The sequence below is a fragment of the Caloenas nicobarica genome, chromosome 3 (genome assembly GCF_036013445.1).
Source record: "Caloenas nicobarica isolate bCalNic1 chromosome 3, bCalNic1.hap1, whole genome shotgun sequence".
NCBI lineage: Eukaryota > Metazoa > Chordata > Aves > Columbiformes > Columbidae > Caloenas > Caloenas nicobarica.
This window is the reverse complement of record NC_088247.1, coordinates 75,583,978-75,602,500: the sequence shown is the minus strand read 5'-3', so window position 1 is coordinate 75,602,500 and position 18,523 is coordinate 75,583,978.

Below are 18,523 nucleotides of genomic sequence, written 5' to 3'. Positions count from 1 at the left end.
TTAAATGGTAACCTGTTTACTTTCAGGATTATAACAACAGGTCTAACCTCCAAAACACAATGTTCTAAATGTACTTGTTGAGTTTCAGCTAATGTAAGACGCCTGAATCCTTTAAGGAAGAAAAGTATTTGAGGGGATAACTTCATCAGCAAAGACAGCTGATAAGCATAGACATGTGTAAGTTCAGCTCTGTGAAGAAATGTTCCCCATAAAATGACTGTACAGTCTGCCAGTACATGAAGTTGAACACATTTGACATACATTTGCCAGATTTCATGGCTGTATGTCCCAAATTTGAAACCTTGCCTATTAAAGAAACTGACAAATATTCAGTTAAGCTGCAGAAAGCATTCACGTTTGGTCACACTCTTACTTCAAAGGTCTTGCTCAGCCTAGGCTCACTGATTCAAGCATTTAAGATCAGCTAAAATCCTGTCTGATATCAAGTTGATTATATCACATCTAGGCCTCTGATACAGTTGTTACCTTGGGCACAGCTGAGAAAGAATTCCTGATTTTACAAACAAGGGAGAAACAAGGTTTTGAAGCACATTCAGAAGGAATCAGATGAATATGAGTTCAATCTCTATCTTTAAGTCCTATGATAAGACAGTATGCACTGAACTATCTACTAATTATTTCTTGATTAAACAAATGAGCATCTAAATGGTATTTTTCTGAAGACTAAATCCATTTAAAGTAACACGTATTTAACTCGCCCAGTGTTAAGTTTATCCTCTCATGTACAAATATGATTTTTAATGCAAACTTCTTACTAAACCAGAACTCACAAATAGAATTACTTCAGAACGAAAGAGAACAGAAACGAGCATATGCTTCTACCAGAAAAAAACAAACAAACAAACAAACCACAAACAAACAAACAAACAAAAACCCCACCTCCTCTACTATTATGAAAGAGCAGGTTCACAAAAAAGCCACTTTGATGCCTTAAATCAGCATCTCTGTTCCATCGAGCTTTAAACATCTGCTCAGTCACTGTGTGACCAGTTGAGACCTGAATGTCCGTAAACAACCAAGATTTTGTCCATGGACATGAGCAAGCTATGTTCTGACGCCACAAGGCTATGCAGAGACTAGATGAATGCTTAGGGCCTGGAGAGTAGCTTAGACCTCCCTTGTCCCTCCTGTTGCTTGGAGGACAAGCTCTACTTCGTCTTCTTGAAGGCCTCCTAATAACAAAGCCGATGGGGAGGAGTTCATTGTTTTCCCTCCCTAGCTTAGGGCACTCTCCTGCAACCTAGGACACCTAGCATTAAAGTCTTATTTTACCTTGCCCAGAAAGGGGCCAGCAGCCAGGTCTGGTGGGAGACATAACACGTAGGCTGTGGGAATTTAGAGGTGAGCTTTTCCTTTGAAGTAAGTCCAGTCTTCAAGAATAAATGAGCATTAATGAAATCAGAAAACTGGGACTTCATAGCATGGTGGTTAAAGCACTTAGCAGAGAAGCAACAGGAGAAGCCAAGTACCTTCCCTGAATCTTGGGTTACACAAACTGGAAATGGGTTCAATGAGGAGGACAGGGTATCCAGCAATGCAGAAGTGAGAGTAGTCCCTGTGGACATGCAAAATCTGGACTCAAGGTCCTCATTCAAAGTGGGTGGAATGAGGAGTTCCTGCACAGCTCAGGTCCTTGTGAAGGAGACCCCTCAACCTATAACAGAGATGTCTCTTTTCCTTTTGAATCCTTTACTGGAGCTGTGGGTTGGGGCGTTGCTGGTAGAAGCAGGTGCCTCTCCCATATAATCTGTGCCCATACCTAGGCACAGACTACCTTCTTGACAAATCTTCCTGCCTACCTTTGTGGGTCCTTGTCAGCTTGCTGACATCGCAGGGTAGGACTTCCTGCTCCCGTACAGAAATATCTGGAAGACTGTGGGGAGCAATAGCAGTCAAGCTACAGGGAAGTGGGGATGCTCCTACTGCCTCTGCACCGCTCCAGACAGCGGGTGCTGCCTGCCACATGTCACAGCCCTGCAGGCACATTTCTGTTTGTGCATTGAGGAAGGGAGGAGCAGGCTGACTTCTAACTCGGCAGACAGAGGCATTAGGCAGCAGAGCTTTTGAGAATGAAGTGCTTTACAAGAACTAATCATCTTCTTATCTTCTTGGCAAACAGGAGTGAAAAGAAAGGCTGGAACAATTGTTGCCCAGACTCAGACAACAACTCTGCTCGGTCCTGTGAGCAAGCATGGGGCTCTCTGTGCTGGGGCACAAGTAGCTGTGCAATGCTTGGCCCTTGCACAAGCTCTCACTCTGATATTACCTAACAATTACATGAGAGCTTGGGAGTGCCTTCAAGCTCAGAACAAAAATTATTAATAAAGTGACTTCAGAGACACTTCAATCACCTTTCCTGTACTGACACCCTGGAGACAAACTGGGGAGGTTTGCCTGCCTTTGCCAGCAATTACAGCCTGGAGTCAACCACTTTTGTTAGCCTTTTTCTTTCAGAGGAGACAACAGCCACAGGCCACAGTTTTAAAATGCCTTATCTCAGTGAGGATTTTGCCCAAGGCCACCTTTCCCTCTTGTGGTCCCCCGCCACTAGTGGCACACAAGGCATTCCAGCTGCCTTTCCATTCCTAGATTAGCTTGAAAATTTAGCTTTGGTGAGTCAGTGTTCGGTGATTATTTCTTATGGTACATTTTTTTTGAAAACAGTGCTGTGACGACACGTGGATGGCAGCTTCCTTCCCCACCAGCCCCAGCCTAAGACACTGATGTGGGATGCACAGGTGGGCATCTGGCATGTTTCTGTCCTTCTGACAGAGGTTAGCTTTCTTCGAGCCAGTTCTTAAGTTAGTCCTCAGAGACAAATGTGGGGGATAAAAGAAGAAAAGAAGAAAAAGCTTCTCAAGATTTAATCATCCCCAAGGGTGCAGCAATGTGCAATTGGTAAGAAAGGTCACTGAGGGTCAAGAGGATTCAGGGAGGAAAGTGCCTTTCATGAGGAATTGCAAATGTTTACTTTAAACAAGTATTTAAAAAGTCAAGGTCCTGAAAGAAGCCATATGTTTCGATTTCGAGATCAATTAGTCTGCCTCATCTGCGGTTTATTCTGTGGGCTTTTGGCCTTTCACTTCTTCCAAAGGCAAGGAGGCTATCATACCAGCACAGCCCCTGATAGGCAAGAGAAAGCTGGGGCAGCTGCCTAAAATGATTTTCAGAGATGCACTTGAGAATGCTTTTCAGAAATGATACAAATATTGACTACACAGAGGAAAGAGGAATTTGACTATGCCTCTTTGGTGGAGGAAAGCTCTAGCAGCTGGCACACCACAGCACTGATCTCTTCGTGTTTTGTAATGTTCTTTGATAACAAGAGTCTTTAAGAATTCATTAGGGCTTTGTTTGCGTATCTAATTGTGCTGCTTTCCCTCATACCTTTCCACAAGGATTATTTGATTTTTTTTAACTTCAGGAAGGTGTTTTTAAGCACACAGAATGTCATAAGAAAATGAAAACGTCATGAATAACTGATGTCACACCATGAATCCCACTAGCAACATTTTATTTTATATTTGACCCCTGTAAGAGCACGTAGCCTCTAGAAACAACTGAACATAAGACCAAACCAATATGAAACAGTTACTGTCTTCATGTATAGATGTTCCTATTAAATTTTTCTCCTTGGTCATTGTTTGTCTCTACCACGATCAATGCTAAATGCTCTGGGAGGAGGGACCAGGGTCAAAATTTTCCTATAGCTGTTCACCAGTCCAACAATATAGATACGCCATATAGATCAGATGATTTCCACAGCAGGAGTGGAAAACACCACAGTACCAGGCGTTTAAGCACACAGCACCATCTCCATTTCTGCAGTCAAAGGATCCTAGGATTGAGTAGGAGTTTTGGCTACAAGTCTCTTGATTCTAGGTGCCTGAACTCAACCTCAGCCATGTTAATTAATCAGAACCCTTTGCATGAATTCAGATGAAACTTAGGGTTGAGAACAGAGATAAAATCATGGTCCCACTCAAATCAACATCAAAACAAGGGTTTCATACAGCACCCCACTTTCCTGACTGCCAATCCTGTATTAGAAATCAAGTCGCACTTTACGACTCAGAGCAATTGCCAGAGCAAGGACAAAATTCATAAGAGTCTGAAAGCTCAGCTTTTAATAGGTTTGTTGATGTTAGAAGAAGTAAATATGAATAACTCATTTAAGGGAGAAAACATGTGAAATGTCTAGCTTTCCTGTTGTTTGGAATTGAATATCTGAAACCTTACCAAAATTTGTACTAAAAATTGGAATGTGTTTTATAGGGAAATAAAGGGTGGTGATTTGTCTGAAATATTGCAATTCTCATGAAGCAGGAATCCATATAAACTGCAAGAAAAACCTGTCTCTTTTCATCATACTAAAAATGAAAAAAATCCTTGATTTTTCTGTGCCTAGCAAATATATCAGACCTACTAACTTTTCCACTGAGAATTATTCTACTATTTTTTCATCTGATGAATCCTGAAGTCACCAAAGCTTAAAATCCTGTATGTCTATATTACTAGATAAAAGGAGTCTTCCTGTAAAACTGATATTTCTTACCTTGATGGAGACAGGAAAATGGAACTGAATTAAGGGAACAGCTCAGTCTAACATTAAAGAATATAGGATTTCTAAGTGAAGTTCAACTTAATACCTTACAGAGTCTGACAGTATTGAGGACTGAAATGAAATGGAACGAAGTATGTATTATTGAAATTCCGGAGAGGTGGATGGAATAGTATAGTAAGACCTAGCCATAAGTATTCTTATGTATACATAGTCTGGAAAGGGAAGGAATTTTCCAAGACCTTCTGGCAATGACATATACTTTTAATTACCGTATCTATTTCATCCTAGATTCTCCATCTTATACATCTGAGAGCAGTGACATGTCTGAAAATGGAAAAAAGCCACCATCTCTTTTGGCAAAAATAACTCACTCTGAAATCTTTCTTCTAAAACTGATGCTGACCTGAGGTGTTCATTCATTAAGGTAAAATTGGATAAAAGATTTCCAGTTTAATTGAAAAATTAGAACAACTTATTCCAGAAAGATACTAAGTTAGTTTGTAATTCAGTCATTTAACAAATCAAGAATGAGAGATTATTTTTCTGCCCAAATCACTTTAAAATAAGTTTTGAAGCTTGCATGATTCATGAAACTGTGTCAGAAATCCAGCAAATGCAACTTCCAGTTCAAGGAAATGCTGTTGTATAAGCACTGGACATGGTGGCACTGGATAGTGCATGGTAGCTTCCAAAAGCAAAATACCTCAAGGGCTCATCTATTTGCCATGGACTCTGAGGAGATCTGTTGAAGTTCCTGAATGGAAAATTGTATTTTGGATGACTTTTTTTAATGCATATATTTTCTATCTTGATTTGAACCATTTGGCAGATGTTTCCAAATGCCTGGCCTTAGTTTCACAACGTGCATTTGTCCATGCAAGTGGGCACCATGGGTCTAGTCCTGCAAGTTGTCCAGGGTGGATCTCAAGCAGCTCTTCCACAGTCAGAGAAGGTTTTTCCCAGGTTAAGGTCTAGCTCCATAATGTTTCCAAAGGGACTAACAAACTCTTGTGATATAAAAGAGTATGGGAGAAGAAAACAGGAAGCATTGGCTGAGTTAAAAAAAATGTATATATAAAAATGAATATAAAATAATATGAATTGCAATGAGTACAAATATATTGGAGCTTGAACTGTAATCACAGCTTATGGCTACATTCTTGTTAAGTACTGAGGTTGCAGACCACACTGGTTTCTTCACTTTCCTGAACCTTTCTGCTTGGTGGTGAGAGGACATTCCAGAAGAGATCAGCCAAATGGGCTTTTATCCTTGCAGCAGCTCCTATCACTTCCTTTCATACCCATCAGCATCAACAAGTCCAGGAGTGATGGATCTGCATCCCATGGCAGCTGAGCAGTACACACCCAAACTGGCACAGACTGGACCATGTATACAGAGCAACGCTGCATAACACAGTCTTTGTTCACCAGTTCAGGTCTGTTGGATGTCCATCATCCATGATAGTCAGATGTCGGGGAATCTAGCAGATCACCAAAATGGAAAGGCAGTATTTTTTCACTCAGAGCAAGTGGTAACTAGAAGACCTGGGCAGATACTTCATTTAGTAGCCATGCCAAACTCCCCTGGTAACCCAAGCTAGTTGCTTAAGCAATGATCCCAAGTGGCAAGTGCTTGCTGCCTCTCATCCAGTCTGGCTTTTCTGTAACATCTGCAACCAGAAAGAAGGAGTCCAGGTCATTAAGTTCTTTCTGGTCACTGTGAAGGCAGGTGCTGGAACATGTTCAGGTGCCATAGACCAGGGTGTACTTTTGCTGTTCATCTGCTCTGGAATACTCATGCACGTGCACTGATTTGCTTTTTACAAAGATGTCTAAATTTAATAATACAGTCGACTCTTACAGAGCACTCTTCTGACCCATAGCTCAAACTGCTTTACAGATAAAGCAATGTTATCTCATTTTACTGAATGAGTCACGTAAGGGATAAGGAGGTGAAATGACATATTCCTGCCACTGGCATGGAGGAAATCAGCTCTTCTGCTGACCTGTAAGCCCTTTGCTTTCTCTGCTAGACCCCACTACCCCAGCTGTACTCTCACAGCATCATAGTGCTCAGATCCCAGCTACAAAGCAGTAAAGCATGTAAAATCGATGAAAGCTAATGTGATCACTAATGACTGTTGGAACCACTGATGGATTATAGACACTACCCATAAGGTTTAGAGGAAGAAATAAGCATACATTCATGTTGTCATGACATATGTGTGACTTGATGCAGTGAGTTGAATTCATTACCTGCTGCTTTGCTTTGAATTCTAGTAGCATCTTGTCCACAAACCTTACAGAAGCTATACATAGACAGTCTTTGGATAACATAAATGTTTTGCTCTTGGTTTTGAATCTGCCCCAAAGTTTAGCTGTATAACTATGCTGGGTCCTCTATTTCTTATTTCCCTTACTTCCCCACTTGACACTGCAACCCTTATTGCAGATCTCATCTGCTCCTACTCTTGCAAAGCTCTGGGCAAATCCACATCCAGCAGCAGTTTACATCAGCTTCTCCTCCTGTAGTGAGTATGAGAAGGTGCAGGAGTCACTCTCGCTTCTCCACCCCACAGTGCATGGACTTGCTCATCTCAGTCATATTTCTACCCTCCAGCCTCTATTTCCTTCCCCTGTAACTTCTTAATGATGGACCTACTTTTCTTGCTTTCCCCAGCTGAGGAAAGGTCAACTACGTGAAGTGGTAAATCTGTTTCATTGCTTCTTCTTCTGACCCTCCTCCAGGCACAGAGACATGCCAGGCGTTTCTTTATTTTTCACCACTCTTCTGTTAGCCACATCTTTCCCACCCCGGTGTTATTTATACAATAAACTTGCAGCCAAGGGTTTCCTTGGCAACACATATGCCTTCCTGCTATCTATTTTACAACAGGCTTGAATTGTCCTGCAATAGCTTAGAGGCAGCAATTTAACACAGCTGGTAGCACAATACTTCTATTATGAGTATGTTTCCTTCACCAGAGGTAACTCCTGTAACTGAGCTTTCATTCAGCTGTAATGGCAAGTAAAAGGAACATGTTATAGTGAAAATAGAAGAGAAAGCATTATGGGAGCAGTCAGAACAAAGGAGCTGGACTTATTTTATATTGCAAATTAATTAGTTAGTGAACAGCAATAACTGAGGTATCTAAGTTTATTTTTTCTCATGAATTAAGACTTTGTGCTAACTCACCTTGCACAAGGGTGTGGCAGCTCTCTATTGAGAGTCTCCATTTTATCTGTCTTCTAATCACTGAAGCAGAGAAGAAATGGAGGGGTTCGGGGTTCATGGGTGCATGTACAAGCTCTATACTACATATTCCTGTACCTCTGAGTAATTGTTCCCTAAAGTGGAGTGAGATTTTGACTATAAGAAAGCCATACATCTTCACCATACCTCCAAATTAGCTCTTTTCCTGTTTTTGTCCCCATTTCGCCTGACTTCACGAGTTCTGAAAGAACAAAGGAAGCTTTATTGTACTGCTAATGCTGTGTTTGCAATAACTGCTTTAACAGTTGTAGCTGCTACTTCTAACAAATTATCTGAAAACAGCCCCTATTGCTTGTGTGTGGAAATCCATAAAACATTACTTGAGGACCTTTTCATGCAGAAAAAATTCAGTCAATAATTTGCAAGCAAGCTCTGCAATGATTTTCACTGTTGTCCAGCATATGGTGCTGCCTAGTTGCTGAAGCTGAGTAAATTTTGCTGCCAAATTTTTTCGAGGCTATCATCTACAGCATTTCCTGAGGCCAGTGAGTGAGGGCTGCCAGTGCTCCCAGCTGAGCAGAAGGTTTGAAATGCTGGTAGCACAGCCAACCAGGACTGGAAATCTTTGCTGTGAGAGTGGGCATCTCTAACCAGGCTCAGCTAATGAGCCAAGTTGAAACCTGCACGGCACAAGCTGACATTTGGCCACAAAATACCATGCGCTTTTATAAACAAAAGACCTCAGCTAGTTGACTTCTGTCAAGTCTGTCTACCCAAGTGCTTGCAATGTTTCTAAAAGCCCTGGAAGGACTGGGAGGATGTGGTCACATTTTTTGTAAGTTGATACATCCTTGTCCATCTGTTATCAAGACTGCCAGGACTGTGAAACTGGGGCTTCTACTTGCTGTCTTGAATAAACTCTTGGCACTAGCCACCTGAAGAACTATTTGGCATGGTATTTTTTTTGTGACCTAGTGCTGTAAGTGGAAAGGGAACAAAAGTTGTTGCAACTACCATCAATACAGATTCACTCACTTCTAGAAATATTCCCTGATGAGCAGATTTTGACCTGTGAACACCAGGTATTCTCACCAAAGCCAATTCTATGACAAAGAACAACATGCCTAGACACATTATTAAGAAATATCACCTCCATATTCTTAAGAATAAAATGAACTCTAAACCAAACTCTAGTATGCTTTAATATTGTATCAAAATGCAGGAGACATCTAAATAATGACTGAAAAGATGAAAGAAAAAGTTTTTTGTTTTCAGTATACCAGTTTCAGAAGCACTGAATTTATAATACCTTCCCACCTTGACAACAGCCGTGCATGGAGATTTATTGGCAGCAGTTAAAGCCCATTATTTTTATTTTGTTTTTCTCCAGACTGATAGGAAATTCAAACAGAAATCTATTTACTTCAGGGACATGTATGCTTTCTAGAAGCACATTCAGCTGGGCAGGTTTTTTCCCCCTTAAAATGATAAATCTGGTGGATGGAGTCATCTCTCACTGGTATCAAACCCTACTTATAAGCAACAACAGCTGTACTGATCTGAGCTCCAAAGATGGGACACTAATAGTCTGCAAATTAACTTTTGTGCTGGAGAGGAGATTGATAGAAGTGAGAGCTGAATATTAATAAAAAAACTAGCATAGTGCTTTCAGAACCTGGATCTGCATGAAAGCCAGGAAAACCTTATTTTTAGTTGAGTCAGTTCAAAAAGGCATTCCTTACACATTTTTTCGTTTAAATCAGAAAAAGGATCATTTGTTAGGAAATGGAGAACGTGCAAGTATTTGAGGATGTTCTTGTCTCAGGGCAATTGAGATTAAGAATGTACAGCAAATCTACATTGGTAGAAGCTTGTTCACATCAGCGAGACTTCTGCCATTACCGGGAACCCAGAAAAAGAATTTTCAGGCACATTTCTCTTCAGCCATCCCTATGAGTTTTTCTGGACAGAGCTACCAGCTTCAAGAAAGGCTCCCATTTGCAAAGGGTGAAAATGAAAGGAGAAGAGACACCACGAGACATGACATCTTGTGCAAGTACCAAAAGCTTTAGCCGTCCCTTTTCTACAGTGAAAACAATCAGCAAACATGATGCCCAAGAGATCTGCTGAGGAGTAGCAGAGGGCACCCCCTCCCACAGGTACTGCAGCTCCCCATCCTACTCAGAGCTCACTGCTTACAGCTGTACTGTCTTGCAAGGTCTGTCCTCAGAGACTTGGGCTCTGCCTATGCTAGAAAATCAAACAGTGCCAGAGGACACCACTGCGTAATGTAATGCAACTGTTCATAGTGTTAAATTGTTAGAGCAGTCTCCAGGCTCTGTGTGAACTGAAAAGAACAGTGGGTCTCTATTTTCTGTGTTTCTGAGAACAAAACAGGGAGGCTACCCAGTGCCGAGTAAAGAGAAGGCACACAAGAGTGGGGCAAAATCCCCTGGCCACTTTGGTTGTTCCTGTCCTGCTACAGGTGTTTCGTTTTCACCAGGCAAGAGCTGCTAATGCTCACAAAGAGGACACCTTTCTGTGTCAGCAACAACACTGTCAAGACTGGCATCATTCTGATGTTTGGAAGGGTTAGTGCTGAATACTGATACACTTCATGTGCACTCTCAACAGGCCGGGTACTTGGGTAGTATAAAGATAAATGACTTACTTGTCTTCTAAGTACATTGAAGCTCTCAGGATTAAAAGGTGTGATATGTAAGTACTGATTTTAGCATTTCATTCAAAAATGATCTTGTGAAGAATCCTCATTAGAGGCATAAAATGAAACTGGGTCATTGTGAACCATGTGTAGGTTTAATTCTCCCTCATTACAGCTACTGCCCTGGAAGGTACTCAAGGAATGAGCAACATAAGCAATGTTTCATGCCAGCACTTTATTTTTGAAAATGACACTCCAGTGACAAAGAGCTGATTGCCTATTCCTTCTCTAAGTGTTGCTATTTAAATTGTTCATTCCCAGTGACAAAAGGCCACAGAGGTTACTTTCTTCTGTAATGCCAATTACAGAACAGATCCATGTCTGTGCACTTGGGAAGCAGAGTCTCTCCACATACACTCCTGATTTTTCTTCGTGTGCTTTTGGTGCATAGCCGTAACACAAGCAAAGCTACAACAGCATCCTTCTACTTCTGGTTTTACAACATTATGTGATATAAAGAGTCAAGGAGCAGGGAAAAGAAGAATAAAATCTCCACTTTTCATCACAGCAAATGTCTGGCAGGATTTGCTTATCTGAGCCGCAGCCAGGGATCACCTTGGGGAAGGTGCTTGTCTAGGGATGGAGGAGATCCCTGCCATCAACTTCTGCATGCCAAGAATCTGGAAAGGGAAAAGTCTGGCTGTGCAGTCAATGTGGACCAAGATGAAGGGATGCAGGTTTGATTCTTGTCTGCATTGTAAACTTTGTCTCTTCTTTGCTGACAATATGAAATGGGAGTGCAGGTATTGACCTACTTCAGTACAAGAGCTGGATCATATTCTTATTGCCATATATATTCAGAGGCACATATCCTGAGGTTTCAGTTTCAGTTTGGAACTTAAGTGTTCCTTCATGTAAGAATAAAATCTAACATATAAATAAAGGGAGAAAACTATGTATTTGCACAGGTAATAAGTGACTAATAGCAATTCAGTCTTGCATGAGACCAAGTCTCAAACAGACATAGTTTGCCCTTCTATTTTCTTACTCTTACTATATTTTAATCTGTTTCCTCATATCAATGCCTGACTCACCATGTTTTTCAGATTGAAAAGTCTTGCTTATTGAAAATTTCTAATTGTGAATCATGGATTTGTTTATGTGGTAGGCTCTAAAATAAATAGCAGTCCAGCAGTCAGCAGTTGATTTTTCATGCACTATCTACGTCAAGCTCTATGCAGAAACTGTCAGCTATCAAAGAAGTTGTTTAGAAATCAATACACCTCACAACAGAAAGGAACAGATATACCATTTTCTAGCAGACCATGAAGGTAAATAGATATAAACCACAAAAAATATGTGATAATCATCAGGAAAATAAACATTGTAGTAGCAGAAGGAACAATTAAACACCACCAACTGATGCCCAGTGCATATGGAAAAGTGTTTAACATATGGCTCAATAACCTCCTTCTATCAGGCCAGCTGCAGGTTTACAGTCTGTGTTGCAGTCTTTTCTGTTTTATTTTCTTTTTTCCATGACACTTTTCTTGCCCTGAAGTCTGTCTGAGTTCCAAGAAATGTTTCCTGGTTCATGATGATCGAATTCATTTGAACTTTCCGAGAGAGGTACGTTAGAGCAATACAGCAAAATATCCCTCACATTTTTGCTTGCGGAAAATATGAAAGAGAATTCTCATAGGGAACAGTGAATGAAATGTAGTCAAATACACCTGGCTGGAATTTACAGAACACAGTAATGTATTTTTAAAGTTGAATCTCATATATTAAATTTTTCAGCAACAGGCCATATCCCTCAGGATTAAACAAACATAATAAACAAAAGACAAAGGCTCGTAATGAGTAGCACGCTTCCCTACAAGCTTCCTTACTAACTGTACAGGTCCTGCTTAGTACTACTGACAATAATTAAGCCCAGCCTATGGGACAGGTTTACCCAGCCTGGCCCTGATCTGGCAGAGACACAAGCTTGCAGTCAGGAAGCAGATACCTGGTCATTGCCCTGGTTACCTCACCCAGAGGGCACAACTCCACTGCTGCAGACCAGAGCTTCATTCCCAGTTGTCACTGCGTAGATGTTCTTCTTCAACAGGGGAAAATAAGAATAAAAACTTCTGTAAAATCCAGCAGCTTAAGGGAGTTGTATCATCTGAAGTTGTGATTCTATTGATTGCTTCTTTTTGACACAGCTCCAAACATCAGAGGATGAGTCTGCTTCTGTGATGCTAGTCAGCAGCTATATCTTTGGAAAAAATGAGGTTTTGCCTGTTTCATACACTGCTCCATAGTTCTTCTTGATGCAGAGTACTGAAATATTAACCTGTCTTCTGTTACAGGTGCAGAGCATTTCTAAGTTGCATTGAATTCTCAGTTGTGATTAATTTTAAAATTATTAAAAAAAAAAAAAAAGGCTTGGTTTCAAGATTTGGGGTGGGTTGAGGGGTGTAGAGAGTTTTTCTTACGAGAGATTCTAGATTGACAGCCCTAAACAGCTTTTCTTCTCTCTTCTAAGCGTAGGAGAGATGAGGGCTCAGTCAAGCTGCGGACTTGCAAGACTGTTACTGGTATAATGCAGCCCTGGTCTGGTTGAGCTAATCCTGGAGACAGAGGGTAAACTGTGGCAGACTGACTGGGAAGCTTGCGAGGATTACAGTCACCCTCAGGTCCTTTCATACCATTTGGTACTGCAGCAGTTAAAGGATGGGCAATAGGCGCTCATCTGCACAGCTGCCTCCCATACACGGTACAGCAGAGGTGGCTGTAGAGGATCTGACTGATTGGCCAGGTGTCACTTCAGAAATTAGAAAGAGCAAGGAACTGGTCTGGTATCTCCATGGTGAAGTGGTTTAGCCTGGATCTCTCTTGCTCAGAGCTTATGGTTGGGGGCTTTTAAAACGCTGTACAAATACTAACCCTCTCCAGCTCACCCCTGTGTCTGGAGCTTAAAGTTTGCTACCAGGTCAGAGACAGGTTTCCAAGATTACTCCAGGCAGATTATTTTGATGAGTTTGTCCCTCATCCTGCATGTATGCAATAGGGATGTTATCGGCTCACAGTTTGTACTGTGAGGCAAAAATAGCTGAAGTTAGTGACGTTTTTAGAAAGTAACTGCAGGATAGAAAGTAGACACTCGGATCAGCTCAGGAATAAAGGAAGGAAGTGTTAATGAATCAAGATAACAGTGGAATTGAAAACCTTTCAAAATGGTAAACTTCCTGAACTCCCAAGTACTCTTTGAATGTGTAAAGTACATAGCTACATAAAAAGGCAAATTATCAGGTGTAAAAGAGTGATAAAGCTGTTAACCAAATTGCATGCCTATAGGCCAGCTAAGACCTTGGGCCAAGGTGCTGTGTGTGCTAGAAACCATCACTTCTAGTTTGTAACTCCAGTTCGTCACCTCAATTTTAATCATCGCATTCCTTATAGTCCAAACAGTTTTTATTTCCCATAGCATTCCAGGTGAGAAATGAGAGTTTTCCAAGGCTGCAAAGGCACTGAACCTTCTAACTATTTAATTTTAACTATTTATAATACTTTAAACACTAGTTCTTTGAAAAAAAACTTAAACTGTGTTTTGCTGTTCTTCGAGAATCAAACACTGAATTAACTTTGCTGAAAAGTTCATGTAAACCTTAACAGTAATATAGCAGCTGTCTTGCCGATCTTGTTTACTAAATTCACCAGAAATGACTTGTTGGTTTTGCTTCTCTGTTTTTATTCATCTACTGGCTTTATGTTAGGCTGACTATTTTCACAAGGTACTGCCTCTGTCTCCAGGGCACAGCAGTGAGCCCAGGAGCGTTGTGGTCTCCCTAAGGAGCTTCAAGTCACCCTTGGAATAAAAACGAGTTTTCAGCCTTGCAAAGGCTCTTATGGGCCATGAAAGAGAGAAGCTCTACAGATGTGAGACATCCATTTGCCACTGGCTACCACCAAATCAAAACCAGAGAGCATGAAAAAATTGTGTGTTGAGAGTGTCTAAGGCACAACCACCACTTATTAGGAGAAAACCTGTTTCCAAACATATGCTCTGCTTCTGCCTCTGTTGCTATTCACAGTTTTGTTCTGATTAAGTGGCAGTTGGAGTGGATCATAAAAAATTAAGTGTTAGACAAGAGAGGATGCATTGTTTCCTGTAAGTGCTGTGGCAGCTGAGAAGTTAATGACAGCAGCATGAGCCCATTGCTCTCCCCACCAAAGGAAGATGAAGCGGAGAAAATCTGAGGTCACCAGTGACACACATTCCTGGCACTGGCTGTGTTCTCATGGGCCATAGCATGACCTTATCTGCAGCCTCCTCCTGCTGCTTTCCTGCTGCCAGCAGACTGCTCTCAGGTTTCCATCTGAACTGGACTGAAGGTTTCACCTGGGGCACAGCTGCTGCTGCCCCTGCACTGAGCCACTGCGCACGGAGCCGCCTGGGTCTGTGTGACTGAACCCTCTCAGCCCAGGGCCTGCAAGCCAAGCTGCATGGCTGGCACTGTCCCCTGCCCCGCGCCAATGCCTGAACTGTGCCTGGGAACAAGTGTTGATTGACATAGCCCCAAACTAGCCCTGGACCCTTTTAAGGATGTATCATCTGGGATGATCAAGTCCCAGGGACCAGACCACTCCTGACACTTAGTGACTGGGAGGGACACAACCCCGGAGGAGGATGAGGAAGGGAAGTGGGGGACACTGAGGCGGTAACCACTACCACTGTCCCGAGCTATGTAACTATCAGAGACCAATCAGTCTGTCATACCTATAAACATTTCAGAGCTGTGTTTTGCTCTTTGCCCAATTTGCAGGCTGCCAAGCACAGCTACATGACTGATTGTGGCTGTTGTGCTATTGTCACGTGTGATACAGCCCATTAAAACAGGTGCAATTGCAGCCATTATAAGGCCACTTACAACTTCCAGCACAATTCCCAACTGCCATCTCTTGAGAAATATTTGCAGAAGAAACATTTTTTAAAACTTTATTGCTTTGAAAACATGGTGACAAATTCAGTAAGGAATCTGATTTCACAGGTATTTTGACAAACCAGAAATAAATTCCAGCACCAGACACAGATCCGATAAAACTACAAATGTCTACAGAGGGTTTCAGATTAAGCAGTTTCAGATGTTTTATAGTCCTGAATAATCTTTTCACTGATAATTTAATTCCTTTCAACAATAAGAATATTGGGTTGCTGATTCCTTCCTTTTTATCTTTAGATCTCAAAGATCTTCACAGAGAGAAGAACTTGAGTGTTCACAGATCATGTGTGCTGTGTTTGGAGAGGACTAAACACATGTTTCTACTGTAGCATCTCTGCTGTAGAAGGTGCAGGAATAATCATGATCTTTTATTTGCAAATATGGAAGAAAAGAATGTGATAAGATGTGCTCACATCATGTCCTTTGCACACACTATAACTTTTCCTTTTCAATACTTATGTTTTTATTAAAGGTTAATAAGGGTTTCATCTTGATTTAATTAGGCATTTGGCCAGGTTTACTATGTACATTATGGGAACATACTTGCAGGCCATTTTATGTGTAGAAGTACAATATACACACAGCTCCAGCCCTCGTCAACGCAGAGGGTGCAGTAGTCTCTCCCAGAGAGACTGATTTGATAAATTCAGACTTCTCAGGAAATATGCCACCAGTTGCATTTCTGTAACTGGCTGAGAAGACTTTATTTTATTGACATCCTTGTCCCAGTCTAATTCAGGCTAGGAGTTCAACTGGGTGTAGTTGTGTACAGAAAGCAACAACTGCCCCGATGTCTAGAAAATGTTACCACACTCTACACTGTAGCAGGATGCCGTGTGTCAAAAGTTGATGAATATGATCTTGGAAATGACACCCAGGGAGAAAGTAAAATCTCTAATTAGCAGTTACTACGCCGACAGGCAACGCTGGATGCCCTGCTTTGCAAAGCAGCCGGATAATTCATTGACCTGATGGTATCAGCAGAAGACAGCTAAGACTTCCCATTTCTTTTAACAGACTGCTGATGTAATGAATGACTTGGATATCTGCCAAACCTAATTTGGAAGGATCTTTGTCTCAGATCAGTTTTGAGACTAACTTAGTCCTTTACTGAAATTATTTTAACATATGTTTCACTGGAAGGTTCACAACTGTAATCTTGTCTCTTTGGGTTGTTTCAGTCTCCCAGGCGAGAAAATGTATTTATCCTCTTATTTTTATCTTGTCACCAATTTCATCAGAGAAACAAGTAACTCACTTGCAGATCAGAAAACTAAAAATTATGTGATACTTATGACACAAAATCTATAGTTTACGTCATTACTGGTTACTTAATTTTATTTTTTAAATTCCTGAGATGTTTATACTTAGTCATTTCTACCCAGGGGTTCTTCAGCAATCTCTCATGTGTGAGGACTTCGGCTGTTGCTCATAGACCTAGAAAGCATCAATCTATTGACTAGGAAATCAACACAAAATATTACTTCTCACTGATGGTGACACAGGAGGCAATAGCACTCTAGAAAAATTGCTTTTAAATGAAGCTTCCTACAAAGATAGAGAAGCTCATTTCAGAAGCAGTATATGTTTCTGCAATAGAGCTATAAACTCTAATAACCTGACCTGTCCAAGAAATTTAAAATTTAAAATAAATAACTTAGAATATAGCTGTTTCTTTCAAGCACATGTGCCATCTTTTTGTTTTTTCTTCCTGCTTTTCATTTCAGTTGTGAGAGTACTCTCTGAATTCAGACACAATGAAAAGCCAGTGTTATTGTACTGCCTAACCTTGTTTCCAGAGGCAGAATTTCACTGAAATACCTCAGAAATAAGCTGTTTCTCTAAAATTACATTTCCTTCTTTTCAATTTATTTTTTCGCAGCAGGGGTGCCATGACCATCATACAGAATAATTGTGTGAATAGTTTCTCAAGCCGCTGTCAATAAGAAACGAAATAACTGCAAGCCATGTTCTTTAAAACATGGTCTACTGTCTCTGAACAGCTTAAAAGCACCCAAAGTGTTGCATGACTATATTGATTTCATCGCACCAGATGACGCCGTATTTCTGCCCCCATCACCTATATTACAAACAATGAGATCGCAGCCATGATGATCTAAAGATACGAGTCAATCAAAGTCTGAAGTTTGGGGCAAATGCTTTGGTCTAGATGTTTCCTCACCCTGAAAACTTCACCTTGCCCAAGATTATCTGTTCTCTTTTCAAGACACCCCTGACCTTTTTTCACCACTTCCCGTCAGAAGCTGTCACGAATGTTGGTTTACTGTCACCATCCACTCTGCTTTTCTAGGATGTGTACTGTGGTGTTAACCCAAAACACAGCGCTGGGATGACAGCGTTTGCTTAGTGTTTGAAGCTCAGCCTTTTTTCTGGGTTTAAAATCTACTCCCAAATCCCCTGGCTAATTGTCCATTAGTATGCTCTTTTCAATATTAAACAAAACCCTTTATTTACCTTCCCTGATGCCTAATAGTCCTCAAGAGGCAAAGCTGCTTCTGCCTTAGTAACTTGAACCTATGTGACCTGGATAGTCATTTGAGATGTTAATTCACTGAAGAATGAAGCTGAACAACAATGGATCGAAGAATTTCCCCCACCCAGAAGAAAACATGGTTGCATAAGCTTTGTGTATTGATCAGCTACGTTCAGGTTAATTCTCTCCAGAGCCTCAGTGCTAGCCAGTTTTTAACATTAAAAGAAATTGTAATGTCTGGTATTTTAAGAAAGAACTCTTGATTTACTCTGGTGGTAGGCCAGTTGGGAGTCTCTTCCTTTGAAGTGTTGCCAAAAGAGCCAGACCTGTGTGCCTGGTACCTTTAACTCAGAAAGGGATTTAGATTTCATTTGGGTTTCAGAATTCTGCTGATTTTCCCCATAGTGACTTTTCTGTCATCCTAACGAGGTCAAAATACACCAAACTCCAAACTTCAATTTTTCATCTCCCTGCAGGTTTTTTCTAACGCTTCAAATATCACATCAAAGAAACAAAATGTCCATAAGAAGAAGAAAATGTCATATTTAAATAAATCCTCTGCTTCTTGGTTGCTTTA